Genomic DNA, 9,609 nt, shown 5'->3' on the forward strand with positions numbered 1-9,609 from the left:
ATCATTCTGATCTTATCCTACCCCTCCTTCCTGCCAATCCTTCACCTGCTTTCCTTGGTCATTTAATTCCTTAGCATTTCTACCCTGCTTCCACTAGATCTTACCCCGGGTACTGATTTGTGCCACAAGTTCACTGGCCTTGTTTTGAAAACTGGGTATTCAGGTAAAGTGCCCCTGATACTCATTGTACTTTCAGAATCCAGTAATCCTCGTGCCTTTGCATTTTGTTCTCCATTTATACTTTTTCCTCTTTTCTACCTTTTGTTTTGGTCTCTGCATCCCTCTGTCTTTCTGCCTGAATCCCAATCCCCCTGCTATCAATAGACAATAGGAGCTGGAGTAGGCCCTTCGGCCCATCGAGCCAGCACCGCCATTTTACAGATCATGGCTGATCACTACCATCAGTACCCCTTTCCAGCCTTATCCCCATAACCCTTAACTCCTTTGCCCCTCAGCAGTAGTAAACACTTCCCTCCCCCACCCCCAGGGCATTAATCACAGTCCTGCCCATCCAGTATGATCCCAGAATTAGTCCTCCACCCTACACCACGACTCAAGCCACATATTCATTCCAACTATCCTGACAGAGAGAGACATATAAATTAACGAAAGGAAAAGATAAGGTCAAAGCAGGAGGGTTGTTTCCACTGGTAGGTGAGGCAAGAACAAGGGGTCATAGGCTCGATTCAGGGGAGTAGAATTAAAGACAGAGGTGGAAGTGGTGAACCTCTCCCCAATGATGAAGAAAGGCTATCTCACTGAATGTATTTAAGACCTAACTAGATTTGCATAGTAGGATAAATTAAAGGTTATGGGGGAAAAGGTGGGTAGGAGGATCTGAGTCCATGGCCAGAGCAGGCTTGGTGGGTCAGATGGCTGACTCCTGCCTCTGTTTCTTCTTACCTCTCTTCCCCCCCACCACCCATCTCTATCTCTAACCCCCACCTCCCTCTCCTCCCTTTCACAGATATCTTCAACATCTCACTCCAGCAGGGCATGGTACCCATCTGTTTCAAACAGGCTTCAATTGTACCTGTTCCCAAAAGTGTGTGGAAACCTGACAAAATGACTGCTGACCAGTGGCCCTCACATCCACAGTGATGAAGTGCTTTGAAAGGCTGGTGTTGAAGCATATCAACTTCTGTCTGAGCGGCAACATGGATCCAGTCCAATTCACCTACCACAGTAACACAGCAGATACCATTTCACTGGCTCCACATAAAACCCTGGAACACCTGGACAGCAAAGATGCAAACATTAGGATGCTCTTTATCGACTACAGTTCAGTATTCAACACCATCATCCCCTCAAACTGATCAGCAAACTCCAAGACCTGGCCTCAACATCCCACTGTGTAATTGGATCCTGGATTTCCCCACCTCCAGACCACAATCAGTGAGGATTGGTAAGAACATCTCCACAATCTCCATCAGTACTGAAGCACAACAGGGCAGTGTTATTACACTGAGTGTAATAACTGAGTGTGGAATTTTAGGAAGGGAAAACCAGAGGTGTACAATCTAGTGATCATTGGGATATCAAAGGTGGAGAGGGTGAGCAAATTTAAGCTCCTGGGAGTCAGTATCTCAGAGGACCTTTCCTGGACCCAACACTGTCATGAAGAAAACACATCAGTGCCTTGACTTTCTCAGGAATTTGTGGAGGTTTGGTATGACATAAAAAACCATAGTAAATTTATACAGAAGTGTGGGGGAAAGTGTGCTGACCAGCTGCATTGCAGTCTGCTATGGAGGCACCAATAGCTCTGAGTGGAAAGCCTCATAAAAAGTAGTGGACACAGTCCAGGACATCACAGGTAAAACTCTCCCCATCATCGAGAACATTACGTAGAACACTGGTGTCGGAGAGCAGCAGGAGCAATCACGAGGATCCACATCACCCAGGACTTGCTCTGTTTTTGCTGTTGCTATCAGGAAATTAGGTGCCACAGGACTAGCACCGCCAGGTTGAGGAACAGGTGTTACCCTCCACCATCAGACTCCTAAATTGCAAAATCAACCAGAGACTTGTTTAAGACTCTTATTTTGCACATTATTTATGACTGAATATTTATTTTCTATATTGCACAGTCAAATTTATTTACATTTCTTTCTTTACAATTCTCTCTTTTGAATAGGTATCTTTCCTTGAGCACAGTTTTTGCACTATCGATAAGTAGAAATTTTGCCTGGCCCACAGGAAGAAGATTCTCAGGGTAGGAGGTGTTGCCATGTATGTACTCTGACAAGAAATCTGAACTTTAAACTTTCCACCTGCCCATCTCTTGATCACCTCACCTCTCTCTCTCCCCACTCAGGGTGGTTAATATGCCTTTATTTGAGAAGGACAAGTCAGGGGTACAAGAAGACAGTGAGGCCAACATCTGTGGTGGAAAAGTGGCTGGAGGACATGTACCTCTCAGCTCTTGGAAAGTCCAGGTCTAATGAGGTTACCAAGAAAATTATTCAAGACAGGGCAGTGGACATTTTGTACATGGACTTTAGCAATGCCTTTATCCTGCATGGTAGGTGAATCTGGAAGGTCAAATCCCATGGGATCCATAGAGATTTGGCCCATTGGATACAGAATTAGTTTGATGCTGGGAGCCGGGATAGGAGGGGAGGGTTGTTACTCAGATTGGATACCCGTTCACAGTTGTTTTTCATCTACATTCATGACTTGGATGACAATGTAGTTCACATGGTAAATAAGTTTGTGGATACTCTAAGTGTGGTTTCATCAGAGATTTAGAGCTGAAACATCACCTCACAACTCCTGAATTCAATCTCCTAATGAAGTCCAACATCCCTTAGGATGTCTTAACTATCCTCTCAATCTGTGTGGAAGCCTTGAGAGATGTATGCATTTGAACCCCAAGTTCCCTCCTCTTCCACACTGTTAAGTATCCTACCATTGAACGTACTTTACTTTCACATTTGACCTTCCAAATTGTCTCAATTTATGACTATAACTTGTGGACCAGACCAATCATCTTCCATAGCTATTTAAAAACTAGAATTATGGTCACTGGTCCCCAAGGGCTCCTCCACTGATACTTCAGTCCCTTGACCTGTCTCTGTTTCCAAGGGGAAGTCTAATGCTGCCCCTCCTCTATGAGAGCCATCCATATCTTACCTGTGAAAACTCTCCTAAACACTGCTATCAAATCCCCTGGAACAAAGGCAGTCCCAGATGATATTTGGAATGGTAAGCCCCCCACATTTAGTACCCTTATTCTTGCAGCTCTCTGCAACTATGTCTGCATTTGCAGATGATTTGGGGATCCATGGCACAATCCTAACAATGCAGACCCAATCTGCCAATAGTATCCTCTCAAAGTACTTGTGTGATATTCTCCCTAACCTATAACACAACACTTTACCCCACTTCATTGCACCTGTAGGTCTGACCCCATAAGATTGAGGTTCAAATTCTGTCCCTCTCAACTATATTTTTGTAACAGCTATGATGTCCAGGTCCCATGTATTTATCCACACCTGAGCTCATTGCTCATCACACAGGCCTCTTGCATTGGAGTAAATACATGCAGTGAAGTCCCTCTCAGCTGTGCACCTGCTGAACTTGCTTAACCTTCTCAAGATGCACTCATGCTGTGGACTTTACCCCCACCATCAAGGCTTGACCATGCTGAGTAGCTATAGTGAAACTCCCCAACATTCTCCTGTCTTGTTCAGGTGCAGCTCATCTTCCTGCCTTCAGCATAAGAGGCTGAAGGGTGGCTTGACAGAGGAATATAAAATCATGAGGTGGTGAGTCTGTGAAGTGGCAGAGCTGAGACAATTACCACATTTTAAAGGCTTTTGGACAGATACATGGATTGAAAAAGTTTTGAGATATCTGGACCAATTGCAGACAAATGGGGATAACTTGGTCAAAACAGACATTGGCCAATGTGCCAAACAGTACAACTCCATGACTCTTTATCAGTTGGCATTGAGGATGCAGGAAGACAGGTTGTGCTCAGTGAAGCTTCTAAAAGTGTGACACACACTGGAATGACTCGGGTTGGTGGAACCTTTCATATGTGTTTAAATCTGCATCAGAGTCACTGCAGTGGTGTGACAAGTGTAGATACACAGTGGTGAGACCATTCCCCAGATCTCAACAAGTGTCCAATGTGAACATAAGGCCAGCTCACAGGACAAGATACATCTGTGGGCTTCGAGGTAATGTAGATGGCCTGGTCTTCTCCCACATGCCAAAACCAACTAGAAATGTAAATGATCATTGAGGGAAGCCCAGGACTCTGAAGAGATCCTCAATGACAAGTCTTTCAGCAGTGGGACAATCTAATTGATGGACAATAGCACTCTTCCTCCAAACGTGGACGTTGGTCTTCATCATGTGGAATTTCAACTAGCAAGCCCATAACCACAGAAGCATTGTCTGCAGATATCATCCTTACCAAAAGTGAACTAAGCCAGATTCTTCTCACTGATGCCAGGACTATCTTGCATTCAATCAAATGAGCAGAGTTTCACTTAAGAAACACAAAAACTGCAATGGAATTTTCAAAGAACTGAAGGCAATCTTCTTGAAACACATAAACTTACAGGGCTCAACAGGCTGGAGACAGGTAGGACGTTTCTCCAAGTTGGGAGTCGAGAAGAGAAAATGGTATCTAGAGGCAGGGCTCATGGTCTTAGGAAATGGGTTAAGAAATGTAGTCCTTTTGAGAAGCTCCACTCAGTTGGGAGAGAGGCTGCGGAGTCCTCACCAGAGGACTGTGGAGACTGAAGCTCTCCTAGGTTTCTAGAGAGCTGGAACAAGGTGGTGAGAATCAGTCCACCATTGTGTTGAGCTACATTATATTTGGCTGAATGGCCCACTCCCCTGTGTTCTAGTTTCTCTCTCCCTTCAGTGAAAGTCCCTATGTGTGAGATGGACTGTCAACAAACCCCCTGAACTTCCAGGTGACAGAACTGGAATGGCTGACACATGTATCACAATTGGTTCTCCTGAGTATCATTGTTACTGCCCATAGTCAGAAATGCTCTTGCCATCTTTAAAGCTAGCTGCCCATTGGGCATAGAGAGGCACATCCATGCTGATGGAGGATTCCCAATGCACCAGTCTAGAGATATTGAAACATTACAATCACAACCTCAAACAATACGTTGGTCGTATGCACCAACTCAGAATTCTGATAGTCTCCAACATGACTTTGCCAAGCATCCAATGAAGACAACCAGGAGTGAAGACTTACTGGAATTTCACAAAGAACTGGCAAACAAGAACCAAGTCAAAGAGAAACCTGTGAGGGGAGGAGTTTAGAGGAGACATTACAGGTAGGTTTTTACATATCACCAGGGGTGGAGGCTGGTACAATAGGGACATTTAAGAGACTCTTCAACAGGTACATGGATGTAAGAAAATTGAGGGTTATGGGTGTGAGAAATGGGTTAGATTGCTCTATATTCTAAACAAGAAGCACTGATTGTAGTCCTATGACAACTTACCATGAAGCAGCTTTCAGACGTGTTCCACGTCGAGAAAATTCAAGCCATCTTCAGATGGAGCCAATGTGGAATGCAACATTGGAAGCTGCATTTGAAAAATATCATGCTTTGCTATGAGACACATGAAACTAGTTATCCAGAGATCTATTTATTTCTTCCTTACATTGACCACTCAAAGCCACATCTACACGATAAACACCATGAAGCTCAAAGTAATCACTGCTATATAAATGTCTGTTCTGTTCTTCCTGTTGTGATCTCAACATGTCAAGCATGATCTCCATTCACATCTGTCCCCTCAGCTGTGGTGTTAATAAGATCGTGGATGACTTGATCATCGTAACTGTAACCTTTCATCTCCTCGGTTATCTACAATAGTTCCACCTCAAAATATTCAAAGATTGTGCACTGTACTCTGGGAGAGTTCTAGATTCTCAACCCTTGAGAAAAGCTGGGTTGAATTGGTGGCACTATTTTTAAACACTTACCTTTAGTTCCAGATGGTCCCACAGGAGGAATAACCACTCTACTCATTATTTGTGCATTATCATCTTTTATTTGCAATTAATAATATTTATTTCTGAAACTTCTATTGATGTTGATGTATTTTGGTTGTTTTGTCCAAAATTCTTGAGTTTTGGAATGACCACAACTCTTACAACTAACAGAAAAAGCATTATTAATTTATCAAATGTTATCAAAATATTCTTCGGAAACAATTGGGGCGGCACAGTTAGCGCAACACTGTTCCAGTGCCAGTGACCAGGACTGGACGGAGTTTGTACATTCTCCCTGTGTCTGTGGGTTTTCCCCGGGGACTCTGGTTTCCTCCCACCCTTCAAAACGTACCAGGGATTGTAGGTTAATTGGGCAGCTCGGGCTCATGGGCTGAAACATTGTCTAAATTTTAAAAAATTAAATTCTGCAAAGGAATTTGTGCATCAAATGAGCAGCAATAGTGTGGAGAAGCAATTCATGGAAGGTGTGCAAATGATTTACTAAATCAGTATATTGAATTGTTCCTCCATTCAACATGATCACAGCTGATCTGGCCGTAGTCTCAGCTCTACCCACCCCCCCCCCCCCCCAATAATCCTTAATTCTCCATCTATGCAAAATCTTATTCAAATGTGCCTTAAAAACATTTAATGAGGCATCCTCTACTGCTTTCTTGGGCAGAGAATTCCTGTTTCACCACTCTGGGAGAAGCAGTTTCTTTTCATCTCCGCCCTAAATCTACCTAAATCTTGACACTATTTCCCCTAGTTCTAGCCTGACCTGCCAATGGAAACAGCTTTCCTGACTATCTTATCTAACCCTTTCATAATTTTTGACAAAATCCTCTCATTCTTCTGAATTTCAATTGTCCCAGATGACTCAATCTCTCCTCACAGGATAATCCCCTCATCTCTGGAATCAACTGGTGAACCTCCTCTGCATCATCTCCAAAGCTTGTACATCTTTTCTCCAGTCAGACCAGAACTGCACAGTTCTCCAGGGGTGGTCTCACCAATGCCCTGCACAGTTGCAGCAGAACCTCCCTACTCTTAAATTCTTCAAGCAATGAAGGCCAACGCCCCATTTACCTTCTTGATAGCCGGCTGCACCTACAAACCAGCCTTTTCTGCTTCATGCACAAGCACTCCCAGGTTTCTCCGCACAACAGAACGCTGTGATCTTACACCATTTAAATACTAATCTGATCAACTGTTCCAAAGTGGATAACCCCACATTTTCCAAAATTGTACTCCATCTGCCAGACCCTTGCCCACTCAATCTATCTCCCTGCAGTCTCCATATAATTTGCTTTTCCACTTAGTCTCTTCAGCAAACATAGATACGCTACACTCTGCCCCCTTCCAGATCAATAACGTACATCGTGAACAATTGAGGGTTCAGCACCGACCCCTGCAGCACTCTGCTCACCACCAATTACCAACCAGAGAAACACCCATTTATCCCAACTCTGCTTCTGCCAGTGAACCATCCATCATCTATGCTGACACATTTCCCCTAATTCAATGCATCCTTTTCTTACTTATGTCTTTTAAGCAGCACCTTATTGAACACCTGGAAAGTTGTGTACTATTCCCCTCTCTTTACTGTGTTAGTTATATCCTCAAACAACTTGAGTTAAACATGACTCTCCTTCCTGAATCCATGCTGTGTCTGCAATGATAGAACAATTTTTATTCAGATGTTTAGCAAATGGACCTCTCATTATCTGCCTTTCGCCGACATCCTTTTTTAAACAGTGGTGTGAAATTTTTGTCTTCCAATGTGCCAGGACCTGCCCAGGGTGCAGAAAGTTTTGGTAAAATCTCAATCACCTTTATTATAACTTTTGCCATTTCTTTCAGTCTCCTTCCGAAAGCAGAGGTGTGAGGGGTAGGGGGCAGAAGCTGGAGGTAGCATCTTGGTGGGATAATTTCATATTTTTTTTTGTCGTCTCCTTATCTGCTTCTATCACTCACCATATCTCAGCTCCTGGCTCCATCTCTCTCTGCACTTGGTTCTACCCATCCTCTCAATTTTTTAAATCCTCTTTCTACTCTGTCACTCTTTCCTCATGCAGAATCTTGACCCAAAGTGCCAACCATCCCTTTGCCTCTATAGATGCTGTGTGACCCGCAAAGATTTTTTTTGCTCCAGATTACAGTCTGTAGTCTCATACAAGAATTCTGGTACCTGGACCAACATTTCTGTTCCCAGGACATTAAAATATAGATTAGTTGATTATTGGTGTGGCCTTGATCAGGATGAATTAGTGTTCTCCATGTTTAGGACCGTGGGCTCCACAGTTTTAAATTTGCAATCACCATTCATGTGATTCAAGTGCACATTCCAGATTTTATTCAAGGTTATTTGTGTACATTTTGGTTTGACCCTGTAGAAATTACAGCACTTTTTATATAGTTCCCTCATTTCAGGGCACTGTAGCATTTGGGACGTTACAATGGTTTACATATTAGTCATACTTAATACTTTGTCGCTTATCCCTTGCATGCAATGACTGCTTGAAGACTGTGATTCATAGACATTCACCAGGTACTGTATCTTCTCTGGTGATGCCCTGCCAGGCCTCTACTGCCGCCATCTTCGGCTTGTTTCTGGGACTGAAGTTTTCCTCTTCAGCATATGGAAGGCTCACTCAATTGGATTTAGCTTGAGTGACTGACTTAACCATTCAAGAATTTTCCAGTTTTTAGCTTTGAAAAACTCCTTTGTTGTTTTAGCAGTATGTTTGGGATCATTGTCTTACTGTAGGATGAAGCACCGTCCAATGAGGTTGGAGGCATTTGTTTGAACTTGAGCAGATGTTTCTGTGCAGCTCAGAATTCATTTTGCTACCATCAGCAGTTGTATCACCAATGAAGATATGTAAGTCAGTACCTGTGGCAACTATAAATGCCCACCACCATGTTTCATGGATGAGGTGGTATGCTTTGTTTCTTGGGCAGTTCCTTCACACTTCGCTTTACCATCAGGTTGATCTTGATCTCATCTGTCCACAAGATATTTTTTTCCAGAATTCTACAGGTTCTTTTAAATATTTCTTGGCAGACTGTAATCTGGCCATCCAGTTTCTGTGGCTAACCAGTGGTTTGCATCTTGTGGTGTAGCCTTTGGATTTCTGTTTATGAAGTCTTCTGCAGACAAGAGTCATTGCCACATCCAGACCTGCCTCCTGAAGAGTGTTCCTGATCTTTTGGGACACATGTTTGGAGGTTTTTCTTCGTTGTGATGAGAACTCATCAGCAGTGGAGACCAGTCCTTTTGCGATTTCCCAATACACTCTTTCTTTTTAATGATGTTCAAATCTGCAGATTTTGGTCATCCCAAGGTTTGGGCGGCCTCTCCTACGGTTTTATTCTGTTTTTTCAGCCTCCATGGCTTCTTTCACATGTACTGGAACTACTCTGGTTGTCCAAAGGTGATAAAAAGTGTAGAAGCAGCCCAGCTCTCTTCTAACTGCACCAATGAAGCAATTAAACAGACTTGAATACTCTCAAACGCCTATGAAGCCAAAAGTCCCAAACATGATGGTGCCCTGAAATGAGGGGAACGATGTATAAAAAGTGCTGTAATTTCTACAGGGTCAAACCAAAATGTACACAAATAACCTTGA

The sequence above is a fragment of the Narcine bancroftii genome, chromosome 12, assembly GCF_036971445.1.
Source record: "Narcine bancroftii isolate sNarBan1 chromosome 12, sNarBan1.hap1, whole genome shotgun sequence".
Classification (NCBI taxonomy): Eukaryota; Metazoa; Chordata; class Chondrichthyes; order Torpediniformes; family Narcinidae; genus Narcine; species Narcine bancroftii.